Below are 16,538 nucleotides of genomic sequence, written 5' to 3'. Positions count from 1 at the left end.
TGATGAATGGAATAGAACTTATTAATCACTGACAGGAGAAGTTCCCTTTGAGAGTTTAAAGGAAAGAATTTGTGTCCTTCTGTCCCAGTGGTGTGTGTTCTCTTATTAATTTTTCATGTGCGTCTGTCTATCTGTATATACACAACATACAGTACTTTGTAAATATTACTTTGATTTTTATCTCATTTGGGGATCCAATACTGACCACTTTAAGACTTAAATTCATAAGGATACTTTTTTTTTTTTTTTCTCCATTTTTTTCTTTCTTTGTGATCATCTGGAAGAAACGTAGTATAAGCCTGTATTTTGTAATTTTCTGTGGAGTCACTGATAGATATTCAGTACTAGAATAAATTCTTTTTCTCTCAAAATTATGTGCATGTACACAACTTTCTTGACACTGGTTTTTAAGCTGGCAGTTTACAATTAAATTAAGTGATGTGTGAAGTTAAATTCTCTAACACTTAAAACCTTTAGTCTTTGCTGAAACAAGGTAGTTGAGGGAAAAAAAAAGAAAGGAAAAGGAAAAGAAAAAGAAAAAAAAAGGAATACCAGCAGCACATCATATAATTTCCTCCCTTCTGCCTCCCTCATCCAAAATCGAAATGTCATTTCATCATTTTTACCTCAGGTACAGAGTTAAAAGTATAAAAACTTGTAAACGAACTCACCCTGATTCCAAGGAAGGAAACAAGTAAAAGACAAAAATGTGGATTAAGCCAACCAGGCATACATGACAAAACATACAATATGTAGTTGGAATAATGCAAGTGTAAGCATAGAAGTTATAAACATTTCTCTCATCCTCTGACTGTAGCCATGGAAAGAATACACTAATTTGTAGACTTCAGTCATTTTTTCCTCCAAGTATTCAAGAAGTATTGTCTGTGCTGTAAAGAAACAACTCCAAAACCTGATAGAAAGTAAACTCAATATTTTTGTTACATGTAATATATTTTTAAAAGAAAGATACTGATAAATGTGTAAAAATTCTCTTTAGAGTCAAATAAAAATACTGAACTTGAGCTGCTCTTCAGTATTAACTAGTACATGTCTGCTGAAATGCAATTGATAGTAACATATTTGAGATAGGGTGCTGCTTCAATTTCACTTGAATATTGGGGTTACTTGTTCTAAGAAAAAATGGAACCCTGGAGATTATTTCCATTTATATACTTCAGCTGCTCTGTTTGCAAAGTATCATAGAACTGTAGAATCATTAAGGTTAGAAAAGACCTCCAGTATCACGTAGTCCAACCGTCCCCCTACCACCAATATTACCCACTAATCTGGCATTTACACTGCTTTGAATATTGACTTGTGATCACGGTCTAACATAATCACAAGGAATCCAGAAATTTGTGCAGCATGTGCCACACTCTGGTTCTGAAGAGGCTTTTGTACAATTTTATTATACTGTTCTTTTTCTTCTCATGCTGATATAAACTTACCACTGCTGTGTAACACCCCGCTGACAGATGCTTGCTGTCATGGCATTTGGCTCAGGCAGTAGGCAATCAGGATCAGTATTTGACTTTGTATTCGTCCTGTCTGTAAGTACAAATGAATCTGTCTTTAGTGTGGTTGTCCAAATAACAAAGACTAAGCTGAAAGTCTGCGTGGTTGTGGAAGGTGATTCCCTCTCAAAACTCTCAAGTGCTGGGAAGCTGCATATGTATGGCTACTCTCTTGTACACACAAAGCAGCATGCCTCAGTCAGGACGAGATGCATTTTGCCATCTAGGTGGACATCAGTTATTAGTTATTGCAATCACTCTGAATGTCTGGAGAAGGCAGCACTAGAACTAAGGTTCAGTTGAATTTTGTATTTTAGGATAAATGTATTTACTTCATGTGAGAAGTGTACAGAATAATCCAAATAATTTCTTTCCTGAATACTTAGTTATTTTTGATGTTTTGAAGTAAATCTGCTAAATTGTTCGGTCATTAAAAGTATTTCTGTAAATGGGTGTTTTAAGATTTTGTCACTTTGTGAAAAATAAGCAGGAAGGAGGAAATAAAATTGTGCTTTTAAAGGTAGCTTGAAATAATGTGAGACTGTGCCCAGTAGAAAAAAAAAAGATATTGGTGTACCTAAATTATGTAAATTCAATTGTAAAAGTATTCGAAAACATTACTATAAAATTATGTATGTGTTGCCTAGAAACCAAAACTGTGTTGTCCCTCATCCCCACCCACTTAAATCTTTATATTCTTGTCCTTCTCCAGTTTAATTTAAGGTGAAAATATCACACATTTATGCTCATCATATTTTTGACCTTGAAGTAATAGATGCTCTCAGTGTTAGTTGTTCTGAGATTAATCAAAGTTTAAAAACACCTACAAATTTCTTTCAGACTAAGAGAAAGGTCAGAATGACTAAGGGAAGAATGTACAGAAATAGACTTCTCCAGGAAAAAAAAATAATGTTCATGGTCAGGAATACTGCCCAACTAGGTAAAAAACTGTGAAAGCTTCTTTGAAAAAAATCATAGAAGCATAGAGTATATTGAGTTGGAAGGGACCCACAGGGATCATCGAGTCCAGCTGGGTTGTCCAGCTCCAGGACCACCCAAAAATCAGACCCTGTGTCTGAGAGCATTGTTCAAATGCTTGTTGAACTTGGGAAATCTTGCTGTCCTGACCACATCCCTAGGCAGCCTGTCCCAGTGCCCGACCACACTCTTGCTGAAGAATCTTTTCCTCACCTCCAGCCAGACCCTCCCCTGTCACAGCCTCATGCCGTTCCCTCGAGTTTTGTCGCTGTCCCCAGAGAGCAGAGCTCAGCGCCAGCCCCTCCGCTCCCCTCGTGAGGAAGCTGCAGGCCGCCACGAGGCCTCTCCTCAGCCTCCCGCAGGCTGAACAAACGCAGGGACCTCAGCCGCTCCTCATCCGTCTTGCTCTCCAGACCCTTCACCACTTTGAAGCCCTCCTTTGGACACTCTCTAAGAGTTTTATGTCCTTCTGTTGGTGTGGTGCCCAAAGCTGCGCACAGGACTCGAGGTGATGCTGAAAGAGCGCAGAGCAGAGCACAGCAATCCCTTCCCCTGACCAGCTAGCCATGCTGTGCTGGAGGCACCCCAGGATGCGCTTGCTGCTCCTGGCTGCCAGGGCCCACACTTGACTCATGTTCAACTTGCCGTCGACCAAAACCCCCAGATCCCTTTCTGTGGGACTGTGCTCCAGCCTCTTGTCCCCCAGACTCTCTGTACTGCCATGGTTGCCTGTTGCCAGGTGTGGAATCTGTCACTTGCTCTTGTTAAACCTCATATTATTGGGGATTGGCCAACTGAAGATCTCAAAATCAGCTCAATTTGTCAAGATCTCTCTGCACGGCCTCCCAACCTTTGATGGAATCAGCCATTGTTCCCAATATAATGTCATCTGTAAACTTAAACATCTTTTATTCCTACATCCATTTCAGTTATGAAAACATTGAAGAGAACTGTGTTTTAACTTATTTTAATTTCTCCATGGATCTCAGCTTTTGTATGGGAAAGAAGGAGGAAGAGGCAAAGAAGTGTTGTTGTCATGGTGTGACTGGTTCTACAAGTTAGACTCTTACCGGAATGAAGTAAATGTAAAGGGTACCAGAGAAGTTTTTGTGAACAGCTATACTTAAATGCCCAGATCCTTCTTTGTAGCTTGATTTTTTTAATGTTTGTTTTGCATTTGCTTTCACAGTTCTCAACACTATTATGTATGACTGAATTAATGTTTCCATTGTGTTTTCCTTAGCTAGAGGAAATTCACTTAACAACTACGACAGAGAACAACAGTATAAAATAATTGCTGCCCTTCTTTTTACCTTTTTTCACATAAGTTTACCTTTAACAAAGCCAGATCTCAAAGAAAGATATTGGACATTTAAACAATTTGTAAATAACATCTCCAGCTAATTTGGTGCTAAATACATTGTGTTTTGAAATTTTATAACTGTAATTGGTCCTTTTTACTAATTTCTTGAAGCGATGCTCTATTTTCATTTTACACATTTTTAAACTTGTTATTTATGGTTTAAATATTTGCAACATGAATTTAAGTATTTTTATAGACTATCTTTAGTGCCTTGAACCTGAATAACATGCATTACACTAGTCTTTTGCTTGTGGACATGAAGTTTGAATGAATTCAAAAATAAATGAAAGAATGGAAAGTGAGATCAAGTACAGCATGAAAAAGGAGGAAGCTTTTCTTGAAGAAGGCAAGGTGCATAACAGTAAGGAAATAACAAAAGTAGTGTTTTTAGAACTAAATAGAATACATCAAAACCATTTGTACACAAGTGTAATTACCCCATGACACAAATATCTGTTTTTAAAGATGTGAAAAAAGGTTACTGGAATTAGGCATTGTACACATATTTCATCATATCCTTTTGGATCTTTGTTTCATCAAGAGGGTACGTTACTGGTCTTTCTGGACATTGTCATTTGTGGTTGTTGTGGTTTAACTCAGCAGGCAGCTAAGCACCACACAGCTTACCAGTGGGATGGAGGACAGAGAGGACAAAAAAAAAAAAGAAAGAAAAAGTAAAACTCGTGGGTTGAGATAAAGACAGTTTATTAGAAAAGAAAAATAATGGAAAAGACATTACTATTATTAATAATATATATATATATGTGAACAATGCAAGTGATGCACAATGCAATTGCTCACCACACACAAACCAATGCACAGCCTCTCCCCTAGGAGTGGCAAGCCGCCAGACAACTCTCCCAGTTTTGCAGTTCCACATGACACCTTAGGTTATGGGACATCCCTTTGGCCACTTGGGGTCAGCTGTACTGCTTCTGTCCCCTCCCAGCTCCCTGTGCAGCCCCAGCCTCCTTGCTGGCAGGTCCGTGTGAGAAGCTGAAATGTTCTTCGCTTAATGTAAGCACTGCTCTACAACAACCGAAACATCAGTGTGTTTTCACCATTATTCTCACCCTAAGTCCAAAACACAGCACCATACCAGCTATTAGGAGGAAAATTAACTCCATCCCAGCCAAAACCAGGACCAGGTGTTAAGTATAAAAGACTTAATATTTTCATTATCACCTTAAAATGTTTGGGTTTAAACCAGATTAAAGTCATGCAAGACCTATGTTGTCATTAGGGATTTCACTATTTTATTTAGAAAAGTACAGACTGCACCACATCCTTGTCAGTCTGCACGCTGGAAAGCACTGTGACTGCTATTTTGATTCCAGTGGCTTTGGTGTGAGTCCTAAATCCCATAGATTGGGACATTGACGGTTCAGCAGTCTGCTAGCTGAGACTCTTGTTCACAGGCTTTATGCTGTATTTTGAATTCTGTTACAGTAGTTCTTAATATAGCCATCACCATTTTCTCAAGAAATGGCTACAAAGGAGAAATAGACAGTGTTTGCTGTGGTTAATGATTAAGTTCACATTATACATAGTGCAGGACAAAGAAGGGACTAAATACCACCATCAAGCAGGAATAAAGGAAGCTCCCCAAGTTCACAATTCTAGTCCCACTGAAAATTACTTCTGAAAACTACAGAAACTAGTTTTTTGGAGCTTGTCTATGTGACACAAACTGTCCTGTTAACACGCTGGGTACCTCTGTGTATTTATCTTTCCTCTTTCTTCCTTGTCTCCATATCTTCTTTTCTGCAGGAAGACAATCTGCATGCATGGGCTGGAGGTGACATATGCTATACTCTAGTACAGTTGGCAAGCTCTTGAGTCTGAATGAGAGTTCCAGCCTCTTGGAAGATGTCTGCTCCACACCTTTGTCAAAGCTTTTGTGAACTACAGAAAGAAATCATGTCAAGCTGTCTGCAAAATATTCACAGGTATTTGGGATTCTGTGTTGGTAAGTCATCCAAGATATGTAAGGAAAGATTCTTGGGATTCCTTAGGTAAGGAATCAGAACCTTCCAACAAATTTACTGAGACCAAGGGAATTTTACCAGATTAAGAGATGAAAAAGTGATTGCAAGTTACTGCCTTGTAAAAGTATTCTTAACAGAAGCGCACATTGACAAACAGGTGGGAAAAAAAAATACAAGTGCTGGACCCTTTTGAATTGATGTTAAGTATGCCTTAGGTGACAGGATTTCACCCCAAACATTCAATTTCTGAGATGATTGCCAGCTCATGAAAGAAATGTGCCCCACCTAAATAAACTTCTGTTTGCAGAATATATTTTTTTCTTTTTTTTTTCCTTTTTCTTCTTTTCTCTTTTTTTTTCTTTTTTCTTCTTTTTTCTTCTTTTTTCCTTTTTTTTTTCCAAGAGATACATTTTGATGGTAGACGTAATGCAGACACAGATCCACTTCTTTTTCTTTCAAAGGCCATTAAAGTCTAGAATTTATGCAACGTGAGGTCTAGAAGTATCTCAAGCTGTGCAGAACCTTGTTCTACATACGCTTCTTTGAAAATCCAGTTTTAACTGCAGATTTTCTACTGGTATATTATTTTGCATTTATTTCTAACAGCGAGTTCCACTGGGCAAGAATAGTATGATGATATTGGCATATTGCTAGTTGTCAAAGAAATTAAGAATAGTAAACTAACCTTAAAAATTAATTTCACATATTACTTAGAGTAATTCTTCGAGGTGAAATCCTTTTCCCACTGACAGTTGGTAGGCTGACAATCAGCCACTGAGTCAGTAGGATTTTTTACCTCTTTAATTTCTAATCCTTTTACAGATCTGTTTTTGATGCATACTTGTTTGCTTAGAAGACCAAAGAAATGATAGTGAGACTAGGCAGTATCTTGGAAATATGTTTCTGTGGTGTGGCCGGTGGTTTTCGTTTGAGCAGCATTACTTAGGTAAGATTGGCTATGTGAATGACAACTGAGTTATGTTTTGTTTCATGATATAAGCAGGATGGCTCTTTGATTTTATTTAGAGTTATTGAGAGGAACACTGCAAGAAATGATTATTTTGTTAGCTACAGTGGGGGAAAGGGAAGAGGAAAAGCAATGGATTCAGAAATTGGTGAAGTGTTATATCCTCCCTACTCCACCCCAGAAGAAAGAAGGAATATATGGGTATTTTATGGAGCCTAAATGTGTTTGCTGGGAAATAAATGAAAGCTGTTTTCCAGAGAACACTTCCAGTGCATAAACATAAGTTAGGCACTAAGTCATAGAGACTTGTCACTACTATGGCAGTATTTCTCTGAGAGGGCTAATACTGCAAGTAGGACAACTGCAGTTACATGGAGAGATTCCCTCTCTCCACTCACTTTGGTTTATTTTCAAAAATGTGTTCTGTGTCTCTCTGAAAAAGTAATGACTCATTCTTGTCTTAAATGTGATAATCTAGTTTCCACCTTCTTCACCCATATGCACAGAACACCTACATATGAGTAGACTATGGAGATGCATTTCTCTGTAGGTTTTTGTTTTGTTTTTCCTTCCTTTCTCCTGAAGATCTACAACAGAGTGACAGCATTGGTAGGCGAGGGAAGAACAGCTAATGCCATCCAACTTGACATATGCAGAGCCTGTGATACAGTCCCACACAACAGCCTTGTTTCTAAATTGGAGAGGCACAGACTGTTTGGTGGAAAAGGAATAGGCAGTATCACTGTATCCAAAGAGTTGCAGTCAATGGCTCAATGTCCATGTGGAGACCAGTGGTGAGTGGTGTACCGCAGGGGTCCGTAATGGGACCAGACTTGTTAAATGTGTTAATTAGTGGCATGGACAGTGGGATTGAGAGCACCCTCAGCAAATTTGCTGGTGACACTAAGCTGGGTGGTGCTGTTGATATTCTAGAGGGAAGGGATGCCATCCAGGGGGACCTAGACAGGCTTGACAGGCGGGCCCATGTGAACCTTATGAAGTTTGACAAGACCAAGTGCAAGCTCCTGCATCTGTGTTGAGGCAAACCCCCAAATCATTAAAGATTGGGTGATGAATGGATGAAAAGCATCACTTCGGAGAAGGACCTGGGGGTTACTAGTGGGTGAAAAACTTGACATAAGCCAGCAGTGTGCACTTACAGTCCAGAAAGCCAACCATACCTTGGGCTTCAAAAGAAACGTGGCCAGCAGGATGAAGGAGGCAATTCTCTCCCTCTACTCCTCTCTTGTGAGACCCCACCTGGAGCCCTGTTCAACTGAGCGGCCCCCTGCACAAGAAGGACAGGGACCTGTTGGAGTGGGTTCAGAGGAGTCCTCAAGGATCAGATGGCTGGAGCACCTCTACTGTGAAGACAGGCTGAGGGAATTGGTTCTACTCCAGGCTGTCACATTATTAATGATGAACATGGGAAGCTGTGGATGAAGGAAGCTGAACATAACTAATTTCTGGTTTGCAGTTGTGGCATCTTTTTTAATTGTGGTGCAAACAGTGGTGCAAAATGTATCTGATTTTTGTTTTTAGACTCGCCAAGCTCCACATGTAGTTGGTGGAAAGAGATCATTTGATTTGGAGTGTTTAAGCAAGGAACGAAGTTTTTCATTCACTATATAGATTTGGATTCCTAAAACACCCAATTAATTATTAAATGTAAGTCATTGGAAAACCTTTCAGTTCTTTGCAGCACCGGTTGCCATATTTTGACTAATATAGTCCCTAGATATCCCAGCTTTAGACCTTCAAAAGAAAAAAAGGTGAAAAAATCAGAGCTGGGGAATAAAACTAAGAAACTTAAAATTATATTGACTTCATTCACAGAATCACAGAATGGTTGAGGCTGGCAGGGCCTTCTGGAGGCCATCTGGTCCCACCCCTGCTCCAGCAGGGCCACCCAGAGCAGGATGTCCAGGCCTGGGTCCAGGAGGCTCTTGAAGATCCCCCAGGAGGAGACCCCACAACCTCTGGGCAGCCTGTGCCAGCACTCAGCCACCTGCACAGCACAGAAGTGCTGCCTGGTGTCCAGAGAGAATATCCTGTGCTCTAGCTTGTGCCCATTGTTTCTTGTCCTGCCACTGGGCACCACTGAAAAGAGCCTGGCTCCATCCTCTTTGCACCCTCCCTCCAGGTATTTATGGACATTGATGAGATCCCCCTGAGCCTCCCCTTCTCCAGGCCAAGCAGTCCCAGCTCTCTCAGCATCTCCTTATTGGAGAGATGCCTCAGTCTCTTCATCATCTTCATGGTGCTTTGCTGGACACTTTCAAGGATCCCCTTGTCTCTCTTGTACCAGGGAGCCCAGAACTGTGCACGCTATTCCAGTTGCAGTACATTCCTGCCCAGAAGTCCTTTTCAGCAACTTTTCTTTCATAATCCTATATTTTTTTTTACTGTTTGGGGATTAACAAGATTTCTGAAAAGAGATAATCCAGGGTGTCATCTTGTTGCAGGCTTCCAGTTGTGACAAGTGTAGGAAGCTTTTAAGAACAAGTTAGATATGTTTTGTATGAGACTACATATCATTTTCCCTAGCTGAGCTCTGAAACCCCTTCCATCTGTCTTCCATGATGCTATGATTCATGGTGTAATGACTCTTTTCTTTGTTCCTCCTGACTGGATGGAAAGCTCTTATCCTTTTAAGTTTACTGTGATCACTACTGCAACTATGACCTTACCTCTCCTCTTATTTGTCTGCATTCCCTCAAAAGAAGTGGTTGAACTGACCATTCAGCACTAGACTTTTGAAACACATAGTATTTATTTGATAGAAAACGAAATAAAAGGAAAATAATAAACAATTAAACACAACTAACTTTCTGGAAATTACAGTTGGCTACTTGAAATCTTCAAATTTCCAGCAGTTTGTAGTTCTATAGTGAAGCATTTTCAGCTGTTCTTGAGTCCCAACCAAATTGCTATGGCATTGAACAGAGCTGTGTGAAGTTACTAATTTGGTTGAGTCATACATAATAGCCTGGTGTAGCACTTGTGCAAGTAAGACTTCTTGTTTGGTGTTAGCTTTTGTATTTCGACGTGGTGAAAGATTTATACTGGATTGCATTGTTCAACCCTGGATTTTAAGATACTTTCATATTCTTGGTTTTTAGTCTTATTGTTTCAAAACTACAATATATAAAATTTTGCAGCTGTGTGAAAGTAAAAGTCCAGTTTTATCTATTTGCCATATGGTGTATGTCTGTTACCTTGTGATGTTTCCAGGCTCCCGAAGATGATTATGATGATGATTTATTGTGTTTAGGAAACAAATCTCGATATTTCAATATACAACTAGCAGCAGACATACCTCATATTTAAAGGTTCATGCTTCCAGAGGCTAATATTTGTCCCTATAATGCAAATGGTTTCCAACCATAAAAGTGGTTTTGAATAGAACAAGAGTTAGTTTGGGTTAGTTGTTAGTAAAACCAATATATATATGTATATATATATGGAAATAAGACACAGCTGAGAGTTTAATTCAATTTTTAAGAAAAGGAACACCTATCTTTCTTGAGCAGATAAGTATTTTTCTGATTAAAGTAGATCATATGTAAATCTGATGGAATTTTATTTCTTAGTGAGCAATTTTTCTCATGTTTCTTCTGTGTAATAAACCTGCTGCAACACACTGAACTATCTAAAATATATATATATTTATATATCATTAGTCACTATGGAACCAAATTACCAGTTTGAAATAATTGCCAATTACTTTTTCTGTAAGGAAACTAGACCTAGATGATTAGGAAGTACTATCTCCATAATTCTGAGAAGTGTTTCTAATTCCAAAACCGTGTGTATAGCACAATCAATCCATTTTCAGAGAAAATGACCTTGTACCACTAGAAAAACAGATTTGCATCTGAAAGATTACATTACAGGAACAGAATTGTAACAGTCTTCATGCAAAAAGAATGTGCCTCTACAGATTGTATTGATAGCTGTCTTGATAAATTTAAGATCTGTAATGGACTGTTAACAGCAGACCACTGCAATGATCTTTTATGCCCAAATGAAAGTCTGCTGATGTGTGAGTTGAATGAAAACCAGCTCTGTGAAACTCTCTGCATAGGACACCTCTACTTTTATTGCTGTTTTAGTGTACAGTGCATTCAGTTTTTGCCTTGCGTCAGTGATTAGTAAAGCGACGTTTATATAAAAATATCCACATTTATACACATTTATAAATGTGTGCACACAGACCTTATTCTTGTCCTTGACCACAGCTTGCTACGTTGGATAAATGTTGAGTTGTTAACACTTGGACAATTGGACCAACTGCAGCTCCTCAAGTCAACACTTGTCAGCCATCTGGACCAAATTTAAATGGTTTAAAAATATCTTCAGTATGTCTGTACCAGATGCAGGCACAACTTCAGCTACTTCAACAACTTCAGCTACAACAACTTCAGCACATGCATCTTTCCTAATACTTGTGTGTGTGTAGTTGTTATGACTGTAAGGTGGTAGACAGTCAAACTGTTTGTACTTTTGACAGAGAGCAAGGGCACGTTCTGCCTAAGCTGGTGTGAAAGCCTACATCTGCCTAAGTAGGGCTCTTGTCAATGTTGGAAGTGTTCACTTACGAATTTAAAAGAGCTTATTTAAAAGCTGTTTGTGTTAATTCAAGGTCTAATGTAGATGCTCTCAAATTTGGAGATAATTCTTTCTGCACAACCAGCCGGTGGCTGTGACCCAGCTACATGCAGCCACCTGCTTCTGGTGACTTAATTTGTTGTTCTTTCTGACTATGTCAGAAATGTTAAATAGACCTTGTAATTCTACTGATTTTGGCAGTAGAGTACCTTTAAAAGCAGCAGTCTCTGTTCCTGCTTTTTCGCACTTTCTTATCTATCCCTTCTGCTTTAAGTCATGGTCTCTCAGGTTTCTGAGATGACAGATGTACAGAAGTCACAGAAAAAGGACGCTACTCGTGCTTTAATTCAGCTCCTTGTGTCTTGTAGAGGTGGCTTACTTATAGAGGAACAATTATTTGCAGCCACTTGGAGAATGCAGCAGCTTATGTCCATATTTTGATGTAAGAGATGGACTCTCAAACCTCCCAGGATCAAGACATTTGCATGTAAAGTAACAAGAACTTGTATTTAACATTATTTTAACTGATTTGCATGCTGCCTAATCCTTGTACTAGAAAAATCTGTTACTAACACAGTCCCTTTCATTGTCCCTCTTCTGCATTCCTTTTGAAACAGAACATGATTCTGGTCTGTGTTGTAATTGCAATATCCCTGCCCATCAGTGGTAGCATCTCCAAATTTAAAGATCCATTGATATGACTAGATGTAGGATAGGCCCTGAAGGTGAAGGGGGCTGAAGAAGCCTACCTACACATACATGTTAAGACAAGTGAAAAATCTGGCATTCCTTGAGTGTCCTGTAGTCCTTATTCATAAACTCCTGGAAAATGAGTATTTCTGTGAGAAGCACTGGCAGCTTCTTTATTGCAAATAGCTTTTTATGCAGCATTAAATTCATTAAGAGGTGAATGACCTTCAGGATTGCTAGTAGATATGCTAGGCTGTAGATATCACCAGTGGCTTTTTATATCAGGTAGTGAAAGCCTTTTCTGGGAGGTGTTCACTCCCACCCATCTCATAAAATACATACGAGCAGGGCAGGGAGGGAGATGCTTCAGGCTACACACAGATCTGCGCAGGCTGCAGCTTGGCCAGATGAAGGGGTTGCTCTGTCCAGCCCAACTGCAGCAGCTTATCTTTGCCTTCCAGCTGGAGGTAACTAGTCCCTCCAATACAGTGCCATAACTTTGTGATTAGCATAAGCATTTTGCGCACTAGGAGTTTTCTAACATAGATCAGTGAACAGACTTGCATAGTTGTACTAATTGATCGGCATGGGTGATGACCTTCATCAGAGGTGCAGGGTAGCTAGACGTAAAGTGGGAGCTCTCAGTAATTCTACAACAGAATTACATGTCTTGTTGCTGCCTCAGGAATGTTCCAGGACAGGAGCAAGATGGAACTGAGCTCCAACACCGTTGTTTTGCACTGACACAGGCCAAAAATGTGATTCATATTTACCTTTGTATTGTGTTGGGAAGAGTGCCAGACTAGCATCTCTTCTAGTCCCATCCTTCCAGACTTCAGTATCCGCTGACTTTTTGCTCAGTGCAGGAGAGAATGAACCCTTGCATTGTATGTCTGAGGATCCAAATTTACAGCTGCCGATTTATTTTTTTTCTCTCTCTTGCTACAGGCAAACTTGGGCTAGCTGATCAATTCACAAAGTACTGTCCTTGTTCTATGTGTGTGCCAGGAAGAAGTACCTGATGCAGTCACTAACAGGTCTTTGCATTTCATATAATTTCCCTCCTGAATATAGTCTTGATCTTCTCTTTAAGCCTTCTGTGATTTCACATTTCCTGTTTTTGAGGACACAGAGGTAAGTGTGCATGGTGTTTTGCTGTTGTTGTAGTAGTGGTTGTTGTTTGTTTGTTTGTTTCCTGAAAAGAAGGTTGTCAATTCTGTGTGTACTTGAAAAACTACTTCTAATGCTGACTGTCAGGAAGGTGAAGAGAAGGACACCAGAAGGACACACAGAGGACGCGGCAGAGGCACATAAAGATGGCGGCAGCCTTGGCATGGCGCAGCCACGATGCAGCAGAGTAGTTTGCTGACTAGCTGTAACTTCCTCATACATGAGAACTTGTGCATTAGAACTCGAGTCCTGTGGAAGCAGCCACCTTCTAGGACATTTTTCAGTGACAGGAAGAAGTTTCATACTGCTCCGATAGGACAAGCCTTCCACCTGCGCCCCTTCCATGTTTTGGTGGCTACAGGTGGGGGATATGCAGGATACAGAAAATACGAGCATTACAAGTTGGAACAGCTAGAGAAGAAGGGCATAGAGCTGGCTGTGAAGCTTGCAAGTGAGTGGGAGGTTGCTCTGTACAAATAGGTACCAACTCGACTACTCTCACGAGCATGGGGTCACCTGAACCAGGTGGAGCTGCCTACATGGCTTCGGAAGCCTGTTTACAGCCTGTACATTTGGACATTCAGAGTAAACATGAAGGAGGCGGCTGTTGAAGATCTGCATCACTACAGAAACCTCAGTGAATTCTTTCGCAGGATGCTGAAACCACAAGCACGGCCAGTCTGCTGTTTGCACAGTGTGATTAGTCCCTCTGACGGAAAGATCCTTAATTTTGGACAAGTAAAGAACTGTGAAGTGGAGCAAGTAAAAGGGGTTACTTATTCACTGGAATCTTTCTTGGGACCTCGCATCAGCACAGAGGACATTTTAGTGAGGCCTCACCTGGTAACTCCTTTCAGCAACAGCTAGTCACGAAGGAGGGGAATGAGCTCTGTCATTGTGTAATCTGCCTTGCACCAGGGGACTACCACTGCTTCCACTCGCACCCACTGACTGGAGGGTGTCACACCGACATTATTTTCCAGGCTCTCTGATGTCTGTGAATCCTGGAGTTGCTCGCTGGATCAAGGAACTGTTATGCCCCAATGAACGGGTTGTCCTTGCAGGTGACTGGAAACATGGCTTTTTCTCTCTAATGGCTGTAGGAGCAACAAACGTGGGCTCTGTCTGCATCTACTTTGACCAGGACCTGCATACCAACAGTCCGTGTTGCTCACCTACAATGACTTCAGCTTCATATCCAACAACAACAAGGAGGGAATACCCATGAGGAAAGGAGAACATTTAGGGGAATTTAATCTAGGCTCTACTATTGTACTCATCTTTGAGGCACCTAAGGACTTCAAATTCCACCTCAAAGCTGGACAGAAAATCCGCTTTGGAGAAGCCCTGAGCTCTCTATAGAAACTCACGCAGCAAGAAGGTTTTATATACAAAGGGACTTTTATCACATCACAGAGAGTTTCACTTAACAAGCATATATCACTCAGCAGGACCTGGGTGAGGAAAATGGAAGATGTCATTGCTATGTTCAACTTTGAGAGTATTTGGCCTATATTTACATATTGCTGCTGAATGCAGAAAGATAATTGAATGAACGTGTGTGTATCACGTACAGCTGCCTTTAAAGACGTTGACTACAGAGGTTTCTGTCCTACCCTGTGCCTGTAGTCTTTGATGTTCTCCCCCTCACTGTGCCACAGGATATCTTTGTTCACAGAGCTTAAAATCCCTTTTAAGCCTTCCTAGACCATGCAGGTGCAATGGGGAAGGGTGGAAGTAGAGATTAGGTTTATTTAAAGGAACATTAATAAGTTAAGTCAGACCTTGTACCTTAGAGCTGCTGTATTTCTTTCAGACCTTGAGTAACAAAAGTATTCTTGTCTTTATTCTAAAACACTTCTCTGAAGTCCTTGTACAAAATACATGGGGAGCCATTAGCTAGTCCAGTTAAATGGACTATTATGGCTTCACAGTCCAAACGAAGCAAAATGCACAGACCGCATCAGTAAAGTAAGTTATACATCCAATTTATTTCCTAACGTTAGACAACTTTAATTCTTTTACCTAACAATGTCCCTTGAAAAATGGACTTTGCATTGTATTTTAAACCTGGAACCACTGTGTCTACATTCCATACAATGAAACTGGTCATGGTGGAATTTTTTTTAATATTAGCAGACAGATCCATATGTCCAATTCCTAATCCATGCTTTTATTTTGCTATTCCAGGCCTTAAAGATCTTGTTTGTATTTAAGAGAAAGTTCACCTCTTGAATTAAGGTTTGGAATACGTAGAGGATGTTTCTCATTGATGCTATATATCTTCAATGTTGCTTTGTCATTAAATTATTGAAGAATAGTTCCTCTATTTACAGGGCAGTTTCAGATACTTCAGGACCAATTTTTATCGCATGGAGTGCAATGCCATATGTACTGACAGTACATTAAAACAACATCTCTTGGAAGCAATCCCAGGTTGCCTCCCAGCTGCCAACTTGGCCTTCCTTTAATGCATTGGCACTTATTTTGTCTTATCTAAAATATAAAAAGCCACACCTGCTCTGACTTCTGCCCTCAGACTAATTTTGCTAGGAATGTGCTGGGACTGAAAGCTTTATGCTGGAGCTTCATCCTACAGCAAAACTTCAGAGCCTCATTGTAGCTTAGTGTCAAGAAGAGTTAACAAAATACCTTGGACCTCTTGAGCATGGCACCAAAAGCCCTGACACACTGATGCCAAAGTAAAAAAGAACTCTGTTTTAAAGCAATGTATCAATTATTTTTAGAAAATAAACTGTTTAAAAACAAAATAAAACAAAACAAACAAACAAAATAAACAAAACAACAGGGTGCTTAAAGAGCTGGCTGACGTCATCACGGGACCTCTCTCAATTATTTTTCAATGATCTTGGGAATCTGGAGAGGTCCCAGTAGACTGGAAGCTGGCAAATATTGTACGAATTTTCAAGAAGAGCAAGAAAGAAGACCCTAGCAATTACAGGCCTGTCAGTCTCACATCAGTGCCTGGTAAAATTATGGAGAAGATGATCCTTGAAGTTATTGAAGCGCACCCAGGGGTCAATTCAGTCACTGGTCCCAGCCAACATGGATTCATGAGGGGTAGGTCCTGCCTAACAAATTTGATTTCCTTTTATGATAAGATCACCCATCTAGTCGATCAAGGGAAACCAGCTGATGTGATCTTTTTGGACTTCAGCAAAGCTTTTGACATGGTTTCCCATAGGATCCTACTGGACAAAATGTCCAGCATACAGCTAAGCAAAAACATCATA

At 40.1% G+C, this 16,538-nt stretch overlaps 1 pseudogene; it reads left to right on the top strand.

The window, feature by feature from the left end:
- Positions 1-16,538, top strand: part of LOC118256342 (phosphatidylserine decarboxylase proenzyme, mitochondrial-like) — a 49,208-nt pseudogene that overhangs the window by 25,879 nt on the left and 6,791 nt on the right.

This window comes from Cygnus atratus, chromosome Z, assembly GCF_013377495.2.
Source record: "Cygnus atratus isolate AKBS03 ecotype Queensland, Australia chromosome Z, CAtr_DNAZoo_HiC_assembly, whole genome shotgun sequence".
NCBI lineage: Eukaryota > Metazoa > Chordata > Aves > Anseriformes > Anatidae > Cygnus > Cygnus atratus.
This window is presented reverse-complemented; position numbering and strand designations above follow the sequence as displayed.